Source organism: Paroedura picta, chromosome 2, assembly GCF_049243985.1.
Source record: "Paroedura picta isolate Pp20150507F chromosome 2, Ppicta_v3.0, whole genome shotgun sequence".
NCBI lineage: Eukaryota > Metazoa > Chordata > Lepidosauria > Squamata > Gekkonidae > Paroedura > Paroedura picta.
In genome coordinates, this window is record NC_135370.1 from 27382149 (window position 1) to 27403293 (window position 21145).

A 21145-nucleotide genomic window follows, 5' to 3' on the forward strand; every position below is an offset into this window, starting at 1 on the left:
CTCTCCCCCAGAAAAACCAAAACATTTTGATTGCTCTAGTTCACCCATAAAGCTGTATGTTTGTTTTAAAATATTTAAAAATGATTTTAATAATTTTAACAATTGTGTATAATCTATTCATTGTACTGTTTAATCTTAAATTGGAAGCCACCGTAAGCCAGCAATGCTGGGAGGGGCATGATATGATTGAATAAATGAATGAATGAATGAATGAATGAATGAATGAATGAATGAATGAATGAAGAGTCTACCTGTATTTAGGACATACTGGGCAACACAGTGCCTCTTTATCAAGGGAATAAGTGAAGTCTTATAACTCACAAGCCACATCCCTTAAACATATGCCTTGTGTGTTTCCAGTCATTCCATTTGTTCTGGGAAGTTATTGATCCTATTGATTTTGGATTGGAATAGTAACTGATTTTTGAAGATATTTATGTACTTTTAAACTATTTGCATGTCCCTTGAAGGCTAAATGATGGTCAATGAAAATTGATCCAGCTAAAAACCTTGTGTCCCAGCATTGGAAAGATAAATGGCCATGTCTGGTATAACAACGAACTGAAGACCTTTGAACTCTATCAGTATTTGAACACATATTTGAACACATGGTATGATTATTGTCATTACCAGGAGCAAAGCTCATTGCATTCAGGAATACAATGGATGCTAGATTGGAAGAACTCTGCAGATGACCTCTCTCTCCCCCCAAGACCTGGAAAGGCTGTAGGGGCAGCTCTCACATGGTAGGGATCTGCAGCCTCCAAGCCTTAGAGGGAAGTGAAGGAGGAGGGGTGGTCAAGGGTGGGGGACGTAAGGTGATTGGCTGGCCACTGGACAGACAGGCAAGCCGGTTGGAGGAGCAGGCACTCAGGAACGGGACAGCCACCCTGAGTGTGTGTTAAGAGCTGAGTGGCACTTAAGCCATGAGACCTGCTCCTCCTCCAAGCCCTTACCAGAAATATTAAGTGGAACAGATTATTAAAGCAGAGTTGGTTCTTATATGCCACTTTTCTCTACCCAAAGGATCTCAAAGTGGCTTCCTTTGCCCTTCGCTTTCCTCTCCCCACAACAGACACCCTGTGAGGTGGGCGAGGCTGAGAGAGCCCTGATATTCCAGCTCGGTCAGAACAGCTTTATCAGTGCTGTGGCGAGCCCAAGGTTACCTGACTGGCTGCATGAGGGGGAGCGGGAAATCAAGCCCGGCTCGCCAGATTAGAAGTCAGCCTTGATGGGCCACCAAGCTCTACTCCCCCCATATAGTTCCTAGACATAGTTTTATAAACCCGTGTTGAAGAAAGAAAATTTCCCCACACTATTGTGTCTATTGGCAAGTTTAAGATGGGCAACTTAGTGATGCTGATACAAATGGGTCATTATGAATAATAAAATCAGAGTCCAGTAGCACCTTTAAGACCAACAAAAAAAAGAAGAAGTATAATATCCAGGTGTTTGCATTTAGTAAGAAAGGAAATATCAGTCTGTACCTGTGCAAGTTTTTTAAAGTTTTCTTAAAGGTGCTTCTGGACTCTGATTTTATTCTGCTACTTCAGACCAACATGGCCACTCATTTGAATCTATCATTATGAATCAAAGATCATAAGCCGGGTCCAATTTCAGAGTTGAGACTTTTACCCCGATTTTTATAGTGTCTGATGCTGTTATAGCCTCCAAAGAGTTTTGACTGGACTCTGCCCATGGGAGTCCAGGGAAACAGTTAAGCGGCACCTGAAGTCATGTGTAATAGTGACTTCCTTAATTCATCAGCTATAACATCGATCGTTTCGATCAAAATGGGTCCACCGTGTAACGGCCGTGCTTCAATCTTGACCACACGGACCTCAGTGGCTACTGGGATATTCTGCCTTCCAGTCACAAAAAAAAGAAACAAGCAACAGTCGTGGCTGAGTGAATTGCCAATTTTGGCCAAATGTGAAATACGAGAGTGACATAGGAGCCTCCAGGTAATGATATTCGGAGAGCTGTTCAATTGGCTTTCCATCTGTTTTCCATGCGCCTGCACTATAACCAGATTCATGCATTCCATAGAGGTTCTATGTCAAACAAAGGCCCCGAACATATAAAAAATGCACCCAGAATGCATCTCTTTAATGCATGGTGTAGTGGGTAGAGAGCGCTGGCTTCCTATCAGCATGCAGCCAGCTGGGTGACCTTGGGCTGGTCACAGCTCTGATTGTGTTGTTCTGACCCAGCAGTTCTGTCAGAGCTCCCTCAGCCTCACCTGCTTCACAGGGGAGAGGAAGGGAAGGCGATGGTAAGCCGCTTCGAGACTCTTTCGGGCAGTGAAAAGTGGGGTATAAAAACCAATTCTTCTTTTTTGTGTGTGCATGGGAACTTGTGATACTTATTTATAGAATCCTAGAGTTGGAAGGAGCCACATAGGCCATCTAGTCCCACCCCCTGCTCAATGCAGGATCAGCCTAAAGCAGTGGTCCCCAACCCCCGGCCCGGGGACTGGTACCGGTCCGTGGATCAGTTGGTACCGGGCCATGGCTCCTTCTCGTCTTCCTGCCTGGCTGCTGCCTTGGGGGCTGCTCTGCCACTCTGCCGCTGGCTTACCTTTGGTGCTATCCGGTGGCCGCTATGGCTGGGGCTCCCCCTTGGTGTGGTGCTGTGCAGCTGCTGCTGGCAGTGCCCCCTAGTGGGCAGCGAGAAGTCAGGGGCACCAGCGGGAAAGCAAGTGGAGCAGGGGCTCAGGCAGCAGCAACGTCTCTTGGCAAAAGACTACCTCCCCCTGGGCCTCAGTAAAATTGTCAAGCGTTGACCGGTCCCCGGTGATAAAAAGGTTGGGGACCACTGGCCTAAAGCATCCAGGATAAGGATCTGTCCAGCTGCTGATTGAAGACTGTCCATGAGGGGGAGCTCCCCACTACCTTAGGCAGCCCATTCCACTGCTGAACTACTCTGATGGAGAATTTCCCCCCCTTGATATCTAGCCAATATCATTCTCACATTGTTTAAACCCATTGTTCTGGGTTCTATCCTCTGCTGCCAACAGGAAGTTGTCCCTCCAAGAGACAACCTTTCAAGTGAAGACAGCAATTATGTCCCTTCTCAGCCTCCTGTTCTCCACCCAGAACATTCCCAAGTCCCTCAGCCTTTTCTCATAGGCCTTAGTCCCCAGGTCCCCGATCACCCTCATCACTCTCCTCGGCACCCTCTCCATTTTGTCCACCTCCTTTTTGACCTTTTGTCTATGGCGATTGTCTGAGTCTATTGTCTGAGCCTCTTGTGGCGCAGAGTGGTAAGTCAGCAGACATGCAGTCTGAAAGCTCTGCCCATGAGGCTGGGAGTTCAATCCCAGCAGCCGGCTCAAGGTTGACTCAGCCTTCCATCCTTCCGAGGTCGGTGAAATGAGTACCCAGCTTGCTGTGGGTAAACGGTAACGACTGGGGAAGGCCCTGGCAAACCACCCCATATTGAGTCTGCCATGAAAACGCTGGAGGGCGTCACCCCAAGGGTCAGACATGACTCAGTGCTTGAACAGGGGATACCTTTACCTTTTCCTTTTCCTATGGCGATTATAAAGTGAGAAGGCAAACATAAGCAATCACTTCATCAGAAACCCTCAGTAGGGAAGGGAAGAGAATTAACTCACTAAAAACCAAATAACCCCCACCTCCCACAGGAGATTTTCCCAGGGCTTTGCTAATGAACTGACTTCCCTCTTCTTCTTTTGGCTTCTCTGTCACAGCTGGAAGAACTTCGACATATTTATTCAATATATCAGTCAGAGCTTCTCCTCCCCGGGGTTGTGTTTAGTTCGGAGCCTATTTCATTTGAGAGGAAATGAAGTTCAACGTGACCCTGTCTGTTTGTTTCCCCTCTCTTCCAAGTAAGGAAAGATTAACACATTGTCCCCTTTCGTGTCTGCCCAGTGGAAAGCTATAGCTCAGGAGAGACCAGCCAGACCTGGGGGGTTCCCCTTAAGAAGCTGCTGGAGGAATAGGCTGTCTTTAGCACTCACACCTGTATGCAGGTGATACACGGAAGAGTGTGGGCCAAGCTTGCTGGGTGCGGTGTGTTTGGGAACACATTCCAAATGGATTTTGATTTTTTTTTCTTTGGCAGTGGTGCCATTTAAAATGGAATTGTACGCATTCTATTTCTGCACTTGCTGGCTGAAACCAGGGGTGTGAAAATGACAGCTTCCAGGATAATGCAGACCTGCAGACCCTTTTCACTTGGCACACGAGGAGGTGATTAAACAGAAGTTGGGCAACCAAAACAGTTCAGCTCTGCACCCCCAACAGCATGCCTGGAAATAAACCTGAGTGCACCTGTGGGGGTGCAGAACTAGTACCACTCAAGGCCCAAATGTGATCTGATACTACTGCAATGACGCTGGCTACCAATCCATCCTTGAGCCCCATTCAAGCGTTGGTTGGTTGTGACATTTAAAAGCCTACATGGCTTGGGACCAGGGTATCTGAAGGACCTTCTTCTCCCTTATGATCCAGCCTAGGAATAAAGATCATTGAGATAGGCTGAATTGACCACTCCACCAATTGGAGAAGTGTATTTGATGGTTGCAGGAAAAAGAGGCTTTTCAGCCTCTCCGTCAGATGGCTATCCAGCCTCTGTTTAAAAACTTCCAAAGATGGAGAACCCACCACCTCCCGAGGAAGCCTGTTCCACTGAGAAACAGCTCTAATTGTCTGGAACTTCTTCCAGATGTATAGATGGAATTTCTTTTGAATTCCCTACTAAAGATATTATAATTAGTGAACATTCTTAAAACCTGCTTCAGTTACAGGGAGGAGGGCACATGTTCAACATCTTACTCAATCTTTCCTCTGCAGTGAGACACAGAGTTCTCCTAGGAGAAGCCCTGATTCATTTGCGGATTGGGGAATAGTAATAGTTCGCTTGCCGTGCCAAGAAACCTTAGCCCAGCCTCATGGGTCACCATACCAAAAAGGTGGGCAACTGCTGATCTATCGTGCAATACTAAAAACTGGGAATAAGTCCCACTGCTTACTCCTAAGTAGATGTGGGCCCATTCTGCACGCACTGGATAATACACTTTCTATGCCCTTTACAACTAGTTTTTTTCCTGTTTTGCGCAGGAAAATTAAGCTGCAAAAGCATGTTGATTTTTCCAAGGTGTGCGGAATGGGCCCTGCTTTGATAGGATGGCACTGTTAATTGTCTTGGCCCTGGCTGGATTCAACCCTTTCTCAAGTGCCCTCCACCCCCTCCTCAAACTGGTCATTCTACGAAATGTCTCACTAGCCCTAGTAGTAACAGAGTTAACAGAGTTTGAATCCAATCACACCTTCAAGACCAAGAAAGTTTTATTCAAGGTGTGAGCCTTCTTGTGCACAAGCACTTCTTCAGACAATGAAATGGAAACCATCAGACTGCATAAGGGGAGAATATATCATCATCATCATCATCATCATTTAATTTGTTACCTGCCACTCCCAAGCAGGCTCATGGTGGGTTACAGATGTCCAGTTAAAATGAGCAGTAAATTAGTAAGCTGCATCATGAAAATATCCAACCAATATGCTGTACAATTAAGATGTTTAACATTCAACATTGCTAGAACAACAAACCTATAAGGTTATCGGGATATCAGTCCTCTGAGTTCAACTCCAGTTGGAAAAACATAGTAGAGGGAATTAAAATGTCCAGAAGAGAGATCGATGGCAGATGCATTCCCAGTTGTAGAGCTGAAGAATTTAAAGAGAACAATTAAAAGAGAACATTTCATTGTTCTAGATGAGGGGGTGGAGGGACTACTCATCAAGTTTGCAGATGACACCAAATTGGGAGGACTGGCAAATACTCCGGAAGATAGAGACGAGATCTGAACACAATGGAAAAATGGGCAAATGAGAACAAGATGCAATTTAATAAAGATAAGTGTAAAGTTCTGCATCTGGGTCAGAAAAATGCCAAGCATGCCTACTGGATGGGGGATACGCTTCTAGGTAACACTGTGTGTGAATGAGACCTTGGAGTACTTGTGGATTGTAAACTAAACATGAGCAGGCAGTGTGATGCAGCGGTAAAAAAGGCAAATGCCATTTTGGGCTGTATCAACAGGGGCATCACATCAACATCACTAGATGTCATAGTCCCATTGTATACGGCACTGGTCAGACCACACCTGGAGTACTGTGTGCAGTTCTGGAGGCCTCGCTTCAAGAAGGACGTAGATAAAATTGAAAGGGTACAGAGGAGAGCGACGAGAATGATCTGGGGCCAAGGGACCAAGCCCTATGAAGATAGGTTGAGGGACTTGGGAATGTTCAGCCTGGAGAAAAGGAGGTTGAGAGGGGACATGATAACCCTCTTTAAGTATTTGAAAGGTTGTCACTTGAAGGAGGGCAGGATGCTGTTTCCATTGGCTGCAGAGGAGAAGACACGCAGTAATGGGTTTAAACTACAAGTACAACGATATAGGCTAGGTATCAGGAAAACATTTTTCACAATCATAGTTCAGCAGTGGAATAGGCTGCCTAAGGAGGTGGTGAGCTCTCCCTCACTGGCAAGGTTGGATACACACTTCTCTTGGATGCTTTAGGATACTTAGGGCTGATCCTGCGTTGAGCAGGGGGTAGGACTAGATGGCCTGTATGGCCCCTTCTAACTCTATGATTCTATGATTCTATTGTCTGAATCACAAAACTCACAACTTGAATCAGACTTCCCTGGACTCAAACTTTGTTCTGCTACTTCAGGTCTGCATGGCTACCCACCTGAATCGACATCCTGAGCATAGTCACTATACCAATGACAATAAACATTCCTTAAGAAGCACTTGCTTTTACAATTGGATCAAGAGCATTACTGAAAAACAAACACTATCCTTTCTGAGAAGCTTCAGCCTCAGCCGAGCCTTAATGAAAATTCACTTGTCCTCTGGGGTTTCAGGGAAAGCAGGTGGCTACACTGGGGATCTCTTGCATAGCCGCAAGCATTTCCTAGAGGTTTCTCCTGGGACTTTTAGAACTTCTGAAAAGCCACCCTGCTTTCCAGCTTCTGTTTAATCTGGGGGGGGGGGGGGAGACTTGCTTCTAGTGCAGGTGGTGGACTTACTGAAAGATTTTGGGGCATTTTCTTGGCTATTTACACCATGCCCTGACCACAATAGCCCAGCTAGCCCAAGCTGGTCAGACGAGGGGAATTAAGCAAGGTCAGCCATGTTCAGTATTTGAATGGGAGACCACTGAGGCAGCCCAGGGTCACCATGCAGAGGCATGCAATGGAACACCACCTCTGAACCTCTCTTTTCTTGAGGACCCTGTGGAGTCAACTTGACCGGTCTTTCCACCCCATTTCCCTGATGACTTGGGAACCACCTGGACATGCCACAAGTCTCCATGGAGCTTGTCAATTCAGAATTACTAGGTTGGCCTGACTACTTTGCAAAGCATAACTTATCATACCTTGGCAGAAAGGAAACAGTTGCTGATCTAAGAAGGGTAGTCTTCTTACAAAGGGATTTCAAAGGAGGGCTTGAATGAGAGACCAAGACCTATGAGGAAAGGCTGGGGGAGCTTGGTCTGTTTAGTCTGGGAGGATGGAGCAGAATTGTTCTCTCTTGCCCCAGAGGGACAGACCAGAATGAATGGGATGAAATTAATTCAAAAGAAATTCCTTCTAAACATCCGGAAGAAGTTCCTGACAGTTAGAGCGGTTTCTCAGTGGAACAGGCTTCCTCGGGAGGTGGTGGGTTCTCCATCTTTTGAGATTTTTAAACGGAGGCTGGATAGCCATCTGACGGAGAGGCTGATTCTGTGAAGGCTCAAGGGGGTGGCAGGTTACAGTGGATGAGCGATAGGGCTATGAATGTCCTGCATATTGCAGGGGGTTGGACTAGATTAGCAATCCCCAACCTAGGGGCTACGGACCACATGTGGTCCTTCGACTAATTGAAGGTGGGCCCCGAAGGACGCCTTCTCCCCCCCCCCCGGCCCTTTACTTCATCCCCCCTTCGGGTGTAATTGTCTCCTACACCGAGCAGACGCAAGAGCCCATCTATGAAGCAAATGTATTATTTAAGGCATTTAAGATATTATCGCAGGTGTATTGCCACAGGTCTACGTTGCGCAAACAGATTCTGAAAAAGCCGTCGTGAGGGCGAATGTGGTGACAGCTCTATATTTAGGATCCATTCATCCCTCGCGGCATCTGTTGTGATTGTGTTGGGTTCCCCACCCCCACCCCTTGTGAATATTAATTGTTCTTTAAAAGCTGCTTTTCCTGTACGGTAGCGATCCCCAACCTGTGGGCTGCAGACCACATGTGGTCCTTCAACTAATTGGAGGTGGGCCCCGAAGGACGCCTTCTCCCCACCCCCCGGCCCTTTACTTCATCCCCCCCAGCCCTTTACAACACACTTCAGGTGTCATTGTCTCCCCTCACTCCCAGATGGGACTATCTCGTTGCAGAGAAACAAGCTCAGGGTTCCCATTGATTTGTCATTGTCATGAATTAAAATTTCCATGAAAATAAAATGTTCCTTATGTTCATTGTTGTGGCATGTCTGTATCTTATTTTGAAGGGATGTTTAAACATTACCATAGCGATCAGAGAGCGTTAGGGCAGCGGTTGAGAGTTGAGGAGTAAACTACCCCCCCTCCCACCGGGCCTCAGTAAAAGGCATTGAGTATTCCCCGGTGAGTGGTCCCCGGCGTTGAGTGGTCCCTGGTGATAAAAAGGTTGGGGACCACTGGACTAGATGACCCAGGAGATCCCTTCCAACTCTTTGATTCTATGATAATGAAGCTTCAGATAATGCATCCTCCTGGAATTAATAGAGACCTAGGTTTCCTGTCACAGTGCTGATTTTTATATGTCTACACCCCCTCTGCATATCACACCTAATCCAATCACACCTGCTATTGTCATTCAGCTACCATCAGTCACTCCACTCTCCAAGATATAAGGACAGATGTCTGAAGAAGGGAGCTCATGAAAACTCTGTTGCACATTTTCTTAGTCCTTAAGGTGCTCCTGACCTCTTGCTTTTTCCTGCTGCTGGTGTGGCTATCCGTCTTGATCTGTCTAAAAGAAAAGCCACCAAGCACAGTATGGTTGAAGTTACATGAAGTCAAAGGAACTACTTGGATCCCTTTTTTTCTGGATAGGACTTTATTCTCATATACACATTCCAATAATATCCTGCATCTTATGGTTTCCAAGTAATTTAAAGCCAGGCACATACTCTTTAAGTTACCGATTTCATTTTAAATTGCCATTCAGATATCTGATTATCATGTAATTTTCTCCTAAGTCCCCTATTGGGAAGAAGTTTAGTTGCGCCATTTCTCTGTGGATTGGTAATCCTCCCCTCCCTTTTAACCTATTCACCTGAACTGGCTTGAAAGGGTTTTTTTTTTTTCTAACATAATTTGACAAGAAATAAATTGGTCTCATTTGTATCCATTTCGCCTCGTGGTTCTCTTCAGAAGAAAATTAAGAATAGCATCCTGGGTATTCACAGCAGATTGTACAGTTGCTTGACTGGGAAATGGTGCCTGGCCTGGAGGCCTTTCAGAAGCTTCAGATCCTTCGTCGCTTTGCAGAATAAAGGAATTGTTTCAACGCCACAGGTTGGGGCCAGCTGAGGATTAGCTGTTTGGTGGGAGCTTTCAATGTCTCCCCCGCAGACCCCACTGAAGCTGCATAGAGGCTATCTCCACAGCCTCAGAAGGGAAGGGAAGAAAGTCCCCAACCCCAGAATCAGATGGGATCTTTAAAGGCTTCTCCCAGAGCTCCAAGCTTCAGAGAAGGGCTATCCATAGTTTCAGAGGGGTCCATGAGGGAGATACTTAAAGACCTCACCAAACAGCTTTCACCCAGACCCTGGTGCTGGCTAGAGGATGAGATGGGGCGGGTGGGCATGGAGCCGTGCCTGGCCTCCCCGATCTTGCCGGGGCTGGCTCAGCTGACCTCAAGTCTGTCTGCTGCCGTCCCCGCACAACTTGAGTTTTGCAGGAAGGGCCGGCCCTAGCTGATCCCTGGAGAGGCAGCCAAAAAGCTGATCACTTGAGAGGCTTCTCTCTACAGCAGAATCAGCTGTCCGACAGCTGAAATGGCTGAATTGACTCGAGTTTCCCCAAATTGGCCAAACGCAAATTGTTATGCTGAATCAGCAATTTCGTTGATCCAAGTTGTACAAAATCGGGAAAAATCAGATGTGAAAAGTTTCTCCAGATTAGTGGCTGTCCATTTTTAAGCAATGCGCTAAGTTGGTTCTCCAGAGCCCTGCAGGATCAGACCGGTGGTACTTCTAGCCTAGCATCCCATCTCACACAGAGGCCAACCATTTCTTCTTGAGGGCCAACAACAGGGCAGAGAGGCTGAGGCCTTCCTAAGAACATCAGAAGAGTCCTGTTGGATCAGACAGTGGTCCATCCATTCCAACCTCCTGTCTTACGCAGAGGCCAGCCAGTTTCTCTGGAGGACCATTCACAGGGCAGAGAGGCTGAGGCCTTCCTAAGAACATCAGAAAAGTCCTGCTTGATCAGACCAGTGGTCCATCCATTCCAACCTCCTGTCTCACACAGTGGCCAACCAGTCATCCACAGGGCATAGAGGCTGAGGCCTTCCTAAGAATATCAGAAGAGTCCTGCTTGATCAGACCAGTGGTCCATCTAATCCAACATCCTGTCTCATCCAGGGGCCAACCAGTTCCTCTGGGCCAAAGCCTTCCTCTGATGTTGCCTCCTGGCTCTACAATTCAGAGGTTTAGTACTTCTGAATATGGACATTCCCCACAGTGACCATGGCTAGTAGCCATTGGTAGACTTCTCCTCCATTAATCTATCTAATCCTCTTTCAAAGCTGTGTATTCCTGTGGCCATCACTACATCACCTGTCATTTTCATCACTCTTTGCATGAAGTAGTCTTTTTGTCTGGCCTACTGTCCATTGCCTTAAACCGAGGAAGGTGGCAGAAACCACTAAGGGCACTCGATCTCTCTCTGATGTTTTGTTCTTCAAAGATATGAGACTACAGCCATTATTTGAGGTCTGATCTTACTGTTTGGGGAGGAAGCTCTTGAAAGTAAGTTCAGCTCTGCTTTGAAAGCTGAACAGGCTGGCCAGAAGTAAGCCAGAGGCAGGAACATCAAGGGAGCTGGTGACCAACAGTCTAAGGGAACTGCTTGCTGTATATTCTTTTATTATTGAAAGTGCAGGTATCTGAAATCTTAATTTCCTTTTGAGAGGAAAAAGATGTAGGCAGCTCGAACAGAACTATAGGGGGCCAGGGCTCAGTGGTAGAGCTTCTGCTTGGCCCATTATGCACAGAGTGGAAGGTCCGCATTCAGGGTGGAATGGCGGCGGCTAAAATCACCAATTATGCACGCTGCAGGCGGCAACCGGGCGCAGAGTCAACGTGTGCCGCTGAAAAAGCCGCGTTAGCGAGATGCGGAAGAAAGTGGAGCTTCCCAGGACCAGGGCACAACCAGAAGCGGCTCTGGTGTAGCCGCGTGCATAATCGGATACTCTGGGTTTTGCCGCCGTTGTGTTCTGTCCCGTGCATAAGCGGTTTGCTTCGCTTCTTCCTCCTCCACGTTCTCTATGTTGCCGTTTCAGCGGCCGTGCATAATAGGCCCTTGACATGCAGACATCTCAGATTCAACACCTGGCATCTCCAGTTAAGGATCTTCAGGTATGACCTGAAAAGACCACTTTGTCTGAGACCCTGGAGAGCCGCTGCTGGCCTGTGTAGACCAGGAGTAGTCAAACTGTGGCCCTCCAGATGTCACAGTTTTGGACATCTCTGGAGGGCCGCAGTTTGACTACCCCTGGTGTAGACAATACTGACTATGATGGGCCAAGGGTTTGATTCAGTAGAAGACATATTTCTGTGTCCAAAATGATGCTTTAAATCAGTCTTTCCCAACATTTTTTACCCTTGAGAAACCCCTGAAACATTCTTTAGGCCTTGAGAAACACCAAAAATGGTGCAACCATGCAGAATACGGTTGAGAAGCATAGCTGTGTACACGCCCACCCAGGTCCCCGCCTCTTCCCATCCCTCCAGGGCCGTCAATTTGAAAGTGGGGGTAACACAACCATATACAGTCATATCCCCCGATACATGTTTAAGAATTTTAAAAAATATATAAAAATGAATTAACTTCCACCTATTTGGAAAACCCTTTGAGGACTGTCAAAGAATCAACCAGAAACCCTGGCTGAAAAAGCCTGTTTTAAACAACAGCCACCAAGAGAATCACCAGCACCTTCTCGTGGGTACATTACGGATCGGAGAGAAGAAACAAGAAGACTGGGGCTTTGCTTCCGGGAATTAAGTTTTCAAATTACGAGTTGAAATCATGAATTCAAAGAGGGGTGGGATGGGCTTAAAATGGAAATCTGGATTTGAGTCTCCTAGCACTGAAGACACCAACAAGATTTTTAAAACTATAAACTAAACATTTATAAGGAAAGCAGGAGATAAATTTAAAAGGTGAAGTAATATTTTGAAAATACATAAATATATAGTAAATGCATTATTCTGTTCAATTAGAGAGAATAAACGAATATAAATGAATAAAGTATTAGAAGGAGGAGGAGGAGTTGGTTCGTATATGCCACTTTTCTCTACCCGAAGGAGCCTCGAAGTGGCTTACATTCACCTTCCCTTTCCTCTCCCCCCAACAGACACCCTGTGAGTTAGTAGAAGAAGAGTTGGTTCTTATATGCCGCTTTTCTCTACCCGAAGGAGTCTCAAAGCAGCTTACAGTCTCCTTCCCTTTTCTCTTCCCACAACAGACACCCTGTGAGGTGAGTGAGGCTGAGAGAGCCCTGATATTCCTGCTCGGTCAGAACAGCTTTACCAGTGCTGTGGCGAGCCCAAGATCACCCAGCTGCCTGTGTGGAAGTGGAGGAGGAGCGGGAAATCAAACCCAGCTCACCGGATTAGAAATCCACACTCCTAACCACTACACCAAACTGGCTCTCTCAGCCATTAGAATACGAACAATATTCCTGGTCACTTTTCGTTGAGCTTGGAGAAATAGATTGGTTGTAATGTTTAGAAGTAAAAATAATTGGTATAAGGCTTATTGAAGGGGTTAGGAGGAGGAGAAGGTTTGTGAGAGCTTCTCTGTGGGTTTAATACATTGTGTAGCATATAGAAATTCTTGAATAATAATATGACTACATAGGTCCAATCCCTTTTCTTTTCTGTATTCCTCCAATATTTCCATTATATTCTTATTTCTTTATTTTAAAAGTGATTATGATTTGGGGGGGGGGTGGATTCTGGGAGGTATGATATTTCGAGAACCAAAGTTTCCATCATTAGATATTTTGACACTCAAATGCTCAGAACGTCTTGCTGGTCTCCAACATCTTCCTGACCCCCAATTGAGGCATTTGACAGCTGACAGACATGGCTACCCTCTAGAACAGGGGTAGTCAAACTGCGGCCCTCCAGATGTCCATGGACTACATTTCCCATCAGCCCCTGCCAGCACTCGCTGGCAGGGGCTGATGGGAATTGTAGTCCATGGACATCTGGAGGGCCGCAGTTTGACTACCCCTGCTCTAGAATGATGGAAATAGGATGCATTTATAGACCGTATCAGTGGCCTGAAAGAGGTTATAGCAGCTTTTCTCAACTTTTTTACCCTTGAGAAACCCCAGAAGTGGGGTGATCATACAGAATATGGTTGGGAAGCAGAGCTGTGGACACGCCCACCTGGAGCTCCTCCCCTTCAAATCCCCTCCAGGTCTATCACTGGCCATTTGGGGCGGAGGAAGACAGGTCAATATGACCATATATGTTCATATCACCCAATAAATGTTTAACAGATTTCAAATATATATGAACACACACACACACATTGACTCCTACCCATTAGCGAAATCCTTCCAGGGCTGTCAAGAAACCACAGGGTTTCACGAAACCCCGAGTGAGAAAGCCTGGGTTAGAGAATCGTGGGCTTGACTGATGGGTTGTTAGAGGGGAGAGTTCTACAACACTCTATTTCATGTGTTATTAGCATGCTTTTTAAATAACTGGAATTGATTGTTTTATGGATTGGCATCACACAATTTTGATGAGCCACCCTGAGTGCAGGAAGGGTGGGCTGTAAATTCATTAATCAATAGATGAATAAAATTACAGAGCTTCCAACATATTGCTTTCCCTTGTCGGGAAGAGGCTTAAAGATTGAGAGTTTGTGGAATCTACTTTATGCATAGGGTTGGCAGCCTTCAAGTGAGCCATGGGGATCTCCTGGGATTAATTAATTCATTCATATTGCAATTTATAGGATGTCCCTCTCTTCATGGTCTTGGTGTAGCTTATATAGTCATCTACAGACTCTCCAGAAATCCAATCCCCTGTAGAATATGAATGTTTGGAAGGGTGAATTCTATGTCATTGTGTCCCACTGAGGGCCCTGACCTCCCTAGATGTGGCTACTTTGCCCTCCTTTCCTAAATCATAGAATCATAGAATAATAGAGTTGGAAGGGATCTCATGGGTCATCTAGTCCAACCCCCTGCACTATGCCAGACACTAGCATCCCAATCGCTCATCTACTGTAACCTGCCACCCCCTTGAACCTTCACAGAATCAGCCTCTCTGTCAGATGGCTATCCAGCCTCTTTTTAAAAATGTTCAAAGATGGAGAATCCACCACCTCGCGAGGAAGCCTGTTCCCCTTAGAAATCGCTCTGTCAGGAACTTCTTCCGGATGTTTAGAAGGAATTTCTTTTGAATTAATTTCATCCCATTCATTCTGGTCTGTCCCTCTGGGGCAAGAGAGAACAATTCTGCTCCATTCTCCACATGGCACCCTTTTAAATACTTGATGATGGCTATCAGATCCCCTCTCAGTCGTCTCCTCTCCTGGCTAAACAGACCAAGCTCCCTCAACCTTTCTTCATATGTCTTGGTCTCCAAACCCCTCACCATCTTTGTTGCCCTCCTCTGGACACATTTCAGTGGTTACTGAGATGACATGGTCACCATACCTATAAAGAAAGACCAAAGAATGGACTCTTAAACACCTGGAGGGCAACAATGGAAATCTGACCCCACTGGTTGACCTAATGACCTCTGGGTTTTGGCCACTATGTGACAAAGAGGGTTGGACTGGATGCGTCACTGTCCTGATCCAACCTGGTTTCTGTTATGTTCTTATGTCTGGGCAGTGATGGTCTGTATTCTTGGTACTTGAAGGGTAACAGTGGGAGGGCTTCTGGAGTTCTGACCCTGCTGGTGGACCTCCTGATGGCCTCTGAGTTTTGGCCAACTGTATGACACAGGGTGTTGGACTGTATGGGCCATTGGCCTGATCCAACATGGCTTCTCTTATGTTCTTCAGGAAGTTTCCTAGTGAGGAAAGGCAACATTTCCCCCTTCCTACTATAACAATTAGAGCCTATGGCATAGCTAAGAGGTGTAAAACATTGAACATTCTTTCAACACTCTGCACTTCAGTCTTCAGTCCCTGCCAAAACGGCCACTGAACCTTGCTGAAAATCTCATTCTTCCTTCCTCAGATCTCTTTACTCCCGCGCCTGACATCTTAAGCGATCTCAACGGAGCTCCTTACTGACCTCCACAAACCAGGGCGGTGCCCCCTTGGTTGTTCACGCTACAAAGAGGAAACGCGAGCCGATCTCTCAGAAGCTGTCGATTTTCTGACAGGCGGGTATTGAAGCAGCCATGTCTGCTCCTTGACAACCGTAGTGACAGGTTAGCAGGCAGCCGAAATGAGTTTCCAGCTTTGAGAAACAGGAATCAATATTCATGTATAGTTTTATGTTTTAATTGAGTCTTGTTGCTTTGTTGGTTTTACCAGGTTGTATTTTTAATAGGCTGTTGTCAGCCAGAGGCTAGAGGAGGAGAGACATTTTTTAAAAAATGAAGTACTGTAAATCAATAATTTATCTGTCACTTTTTTTGCCTCCACCTTCCTCCAAGGTATTAGGCTTACATATTTAAAACGTTTAATGTTTCTCTACTCTATACTCGATTCTTTCGAAAAATTGGCTGGGGCTCATAGGTCAGGAACCTGAAAGTTGAGCTATATATATATAGTATATTACAAATATTTTGTATTTAGACCAGATAGAATAGAATCATAGAATAATAGAGTCGGAAGGGACCTCATGGGTCATCTAGTCCAACCTCCTGCACTATGCAGGACACCCACAACCCTATCGCTCACCCACTGTAACCTGCCACACCCTTGAGCCTTCACAGAATCAGCCTCTCTCTATCCAGCCTCTGTTTAAAAAATTCCAAAGATGGAGAACCCACTACCTCCCGAGGAAGCCTGTTCCACTGAGAAACTGCTCGAAGTGTCAGGAACTTCTTCCAGATGTTTAGACGGAATATCTTTTGAATTAATTTCATCCCATTGGTTCTGGTCCATCCTCTGGGGCAAGAGAGAACAACTCTGCTCCATCTTCTATATGGCAGCCTTTTAAGTACTTGATGATGGTTATCAGATCCCCTCTCAGTCGCCTCCTCTCCAGGCTAAACAGACCAAGCTCCCCCAACCTTTCTTCATACGTCTTGGTCTCCAAACCCCTCACAATCTTTTTTGCCCTCCTCTGGACACGCTCCAGTTTATTGACATCTCTCTTCAACTGGGGTGCCTAAAACTGAACACTGTGAGAAGATTAAAAACAGAAGATTAAAAACAGTATTAAAATATGACAATCAGAATTTGTGCAATATTGCACGCATGTACAATCTCATTGTTTGGACACAGGGGTGTTGCTGCGTCTGGTCAACCTCAACCAAATGCCTGGCGGAGGAGCTCCCTTTTGCAGGACCTGCGGAAGTGCTTTAGTTCCATTAGGGCCCTGATCTCCTCCAGCAGCTCATTCCATAAGGTGGGGGCCAGGACAGAGAAGCCTGTGGCCCTGGTTGAGGTCAAGCAGGTTTCTTTTGGGCCAGGGATCACTAGCCAGTTGGAGGTAACAGAGCACAAAGCTCTTTGGGGGGCATAGGCAGAAAGACAATCCCTCAGGAACACTGGGCCCTGACACTGGGCCTTGAGGGTGATTTCTAGAACCTTTAGGTGAGCCAAAGATAGCTGCACACCATCTAGGGTGGGCATGCATGCTTCTTTGTATAGTCCCCTCCTGCCTAGCCACGGGGCCTCTGTTTTTGAAGGACTGCGCTTCAGACAACTTTGCTTGAGCCACCTTATCACTGCTTCTAGCCAGCTGGCTAATGCTTCTGGAGGAGAGTCAGGAGGAAGAGCTGGGTGTCATCTATGTATTGATGACATCCCAGCCTGAACCTCTGTACCAGTTGGGCAAGAGGGTGCATGAAGATATTGAATAAAATTGCAGAGAGGACCGCTCCTTGTAAGACTCTGCAAGCGAATTATCGGCAGCTTGATGATCTCTCTCCTATTGCTACCCTCTGTCCACAACGCAGGAGAAAGGCGATCAGCCCTTTGAGAGCTGTCCCCCGTATCCCACTGTTGGCAAGATGGTGAACTAAAAGCTTGCGATCGACTGTGTCGAACTCTGCTGAGAGATCTAGTAGTACCAGCGGTGCCAACCCACCTCAGTCCAGCTGGCGATGGAGCACTATCTCTACCCCATGGCTAGGCCAGAAACCTGACTGAGATGGATCTAGGACTCAAGCTTCTTCCAGGAATGCTGAAATTTGATCTGTGACAGCCCTTTCCACCTTACTGTTTCAGATTCTGCCTGAAATGATTTGGCTGAATCCAAAATGCATGAATACCTCTCACCTTTTCAGATTCATCTAAATCGATTTGTCTGGATCCGAAATGTTTTGGGGCACATACTTCTGCTCCCCCCCTTCCCAGGCAGCAGTCTCTCCACTGCCTGAGAAGGTGGGAAATAGAGCTCCCACCAAACAGCTGATGATGACAGGTGTCCTGCTCGCTCCCTTTAAAATCCTCCTGACTGTGTGCGTTTTGTTACATCTGCAGAGAAGTTCTGTTTTTTCATGGTATACTTTTGTTCCCTTTTTTTTTTTTGGCAAACTGTAGTCCATGGACATCTGGAGAGCCATGGTTTGGCTGCCTCTGATCTAGACTGTTAACAACGTGCCTTCCTTACTCTGCAGAGTCATCCTTGGTGGTCTCCCTTCCAAAAATATGCTGAGATCTGACATGATCAGGTGATCCTGTGTTCTCTTCCCTTTCCCAAACAACAGTTGTTGTTGTTGTTAGGTGCGAAGTCGTGTCCGACCCATTGCGACCCCATGGACAATGATCCTCCAGGCCTTCCTGTCCTCTACCATTCCCCAGAGTCCATTTAAGTTTGCACCTACTGCTTCAGTGACTCCATCCAGCCACCTCATTCTCCGTCGTCCCCTTCTTCTTTTCCCTCAATCGCTCCCAGCATTAGGCTCTTCTCCAGGGAGTCCTTCCTTCTCATGAGGTGGCCAAAGTATTTGAGTTTCATCTTCAGGATCTGGCCTTCTGAGGAGCAGTCAGGGCTGATCTCCTCTAGGACTGACCGGTTTGTTCGCCTTGCAGTCCAAGGGACTCGCAAGAGTCTTCTCCAGCACCAGAGTTCAAAAGCCTCAATTCTTTGACCCCCGGCCTTCCTTATGGTCCAACCTTCACAGCCATACATTGCAACTGGGAAGACCATAGCCTTGACTAGACGCAGTTTCATTGGCAGGGTGATGTATTTCTAATATAACAGTACACAATTTAAAAATAACATTTTAAACCCCAAGAAACTAAATCTAGATCCAATTTAAAATGCAGGTCTTAGAAAGAAGCACTGGATGTTAAAGGCTTGAGTACGACAGCAAATTCATGGGGGCAAATGAAAATAATTTTGTGTGGTTCCTTTAAAAAGATGGAATTATTGGATTTCATCCTCGCAACAACACTCTTTGGCAGCCTTGCAGCAATTTTGCAACAATTTTGGCACTTGAAAAGGTCAAGCAGAGGGGACCACAATGCCTCTGGCCACGGATCAAGACTGGACCTTCATGGGGCTTTTTCTAACTCATAACTCTTTGCAGGTTCTTAGATCAATAAGCGGCACGACTTACTGAAGCCGCCACGTTGACGGGCGGCGGCGCAGGCGCCCAAGGAAGGCGCAAGAAGGAAGGGGTGGGGGCGGATAGCCCGCGCGGGAGGCGTCCTGGCGCAGGCGCGCCTGGGCAGGAGGGCGGAGACCGGGCCTTAAATAGCGCCACGTGCGCAGGCTCGGCCTCTTCGCCCGAAGCTGCTGAAGACGGACGGTTGCTCCGTCGCAGCAGCGCGCCGAGGAACAAGTGGGAAGGCCGGGGCGGCGAGGCTTCGACGAGCGCAGCGGGAGCGTGCTGGCCGGCCTCCTGCCTCTCGCCTTGAGGCTTGTTGGGGATTTTTTCCCCCCGCCCCGTAACTGGCGGGTAGGAGCGGAGGCGGCAAAAAAAAAAAAAAAAAAAAGCGGCGGAGCGAGTGGAGCGGAGAGGAGAGGAGCCCAGGTTAAAAAGGCAGAGGGCTCGGGGGCGTGGATGGCGCCGAAGAAGAGGCAAAGGGCGAGTAGCCTGCCGGGGGAGGCTCCCAGGGAGGGGGAAGCAATGGCCCAACGAGGGGGCGGAGAGAGCGGGCAGCGGGCTGGAGCGAGGCCGCGGGCCAGCGCGCTTCGAGCCAAAACTGTGTGGGCAGCAGCGGTGCCCATAAGAAGGGGGAGCGCGCAGGGAACGGCTCAGGGAGAGGCCGAGGGGCGACAGTCCTCTGGAGACAGGGGGCGTTCCAGGGTGAGGTCTGGCAGGAGGGCCAGAGCGGAGAGAAGCCAGGAAGGGGGATCCCCGAGGCTCAGCCAGGCACAGAGACAAAGGGGTGGAGAGAGCAGCTCCTCTGACCTGTGTGGGCAGTTGGAAGGCAGGGACGGGCACCAAGCCCGGTTCCAGCTGGAAGCACAGGATTCATCCAGCAGCCTCGGGGCAGCAGGCCCTTCCACCTCCCGGCAGAGGGGGAAGAGGGGTGGGCGGGCCGACAAAGGACGGAATGGCCAGCAGGGAGCTAGGCAAGGAAGGGAGACCGGGCAGGTTAGCAGGCCCGAGGGGAGGCGAGCACCATCGAGCTCGGGGTCCAGTGCGGATGCTGGAGGGCAGCCAGCCAGGGATCTGGCTGCATACTGGCAAGGCTATGCGAGAGCACTGGCACAAGTGTCTAGAAAGCGAAAGAAGCGGCCCATGCAGCTTGAAGGCAGCAGGGAAGAAAGTAGTGGTGTGTCTACTAGTTCATCCTCTGGGGAAAGATTGCGAGCCAGCTCAAGGGCCAAGGCCAGACACCAGAAGAGGCGGGCACACTGCTGCCATGGGAGGGGGTGCTCACGACATGACACCACCTCTACTGGTGAGTCATCAGAGGAAGGAGAGGAACAAGAGTTGCACAGAGAAGGCCGGTATTGGGTTGAAGGGGCCTTTTTGCCTGGCCTTCCGCCTTGGTTACACAGGCGAAGGGAGGGGGCCAAGGGGCTCTTGCAATCAGGAGGGGTGGCAGGGGGGGTGAGGGAGCCCCCCAGGAGGTACAATGATTCTGAAGCACCGCCAGGAATTCATTTGGCGCGGAAGTTGAGGGAAAGAGCATTAGACGGGTATTTTGTGGATATGTTTGCCTTCATTAGGCAGCCAGCAAAAAGAGGGGATACAGGCAGGAAGAGGGATGCTAAAAAGAAGGAATCTCCCCGTTGGGAGCGCACCTTTGCCAACTGGCTGCGAGGGTTTGCGGAGTACCTCTCTCTGGTGTGCGCAGCATACCCCGAACGGGGATGGCATCTGGCCAGGTACCTGGCTCAGGTGCTGGAAGCGAGGGAATTCGGGGGCGATGAAGCCGCCCTCGACTATGACCGCTGTTTTAGGGAAATGGCATCACACAATGCACTGGCTCGCTGGGACCTGAGGCATCCGGATACGTGGCTGGTGCGAGTGGGACCTTACATGCGCTCGCAGAGGGAGAGGGATAGAAGGGTAGGGAACACCAGGCGGGAGGGGGCACTTGTGTGCTGGGATTTTAACCGTGCGGTTTGTTCCCGGAAGCCCTGCCGCTATGCGCATGTCTGTGAGCGCTGCGGAGGGGGACACGCAGGGGCAACATGCAACAAGGAAGCCGGGAGCCAGCAGCCCTTTCGTGGGACCCGACCCTTCCCGAGGAAGGATGGGGGGTCGGGAGCTCCAGGACCTTCCGCTTCC